We start from the raw sequence: 613 nt of genomic DNA, 5'->3' as shown, positions 1-613 counted from the left end.
AGGGATGTAAAGGCCTTCAACCTTTACTAGTACGTCCTCTACTTGTCGATAAGCCTGTTTTCTTGAATTGTCTGCCATCTCTAATGAGATTTTAGCAGCTTGCACCCCATAGATTCCCAGTTTCTCTATTACAGAGAGGGGCATGAGGTTTATCCCTGAACCAAGGTCACACAGAGCCTTAAAGATCATGGTGCCTATGGTACAAGGTATTATGAACTTTCCAGGATCCTGTCTCTTCTGAGGCAATGTCAGTTGATCCAGATCACTTAGTTCATTGATGAACAAGGGAGGTTCATCTTCCCAAGTTTCAATACCAAATAATTTGGCATTCAGCTTCATGATTGCACCAAGGAACTTGGCAGCTTGCTCATCAGTAACATCCTCATTCTCTTCAGAAGAGGAATACTCATCAGAGCTCATGAATGGCATAAGGAGATTTAATGGGATCTCTATGGTCTCTAGATGAGCCTCAGAGTCCTTTGGTTCATCAGAGCTCATGAATGGCATAAGGACGTCCCAGGAGGTCTTCCTCCTTGGGATTCACGTCCTCCTCTCCCTCATTGGGTTCGGCCATTTTGGCTATGTCAATGGCCTTGCACTCTCCTTTTGGATT

The sequence above is a fragment of the Arachis ipaensis genome, chromosome B05 (genome assembly GCF_000816755.2).
Source record: "Arachis ipaensis cultivar K30076 chromosome B05, Araip1.1, whole genome shotgun sequence".
NCBI classification, from domain to species: domain Eukaryota; kingdom Viridiplantae; phylum Streptophyta; class Magnoliopsida; order Fabales; family Fabaceae; genus Arachis; species Arachis ipaensis.
This window is presented reverse-complemented; position numbering follows the sequence as displayed.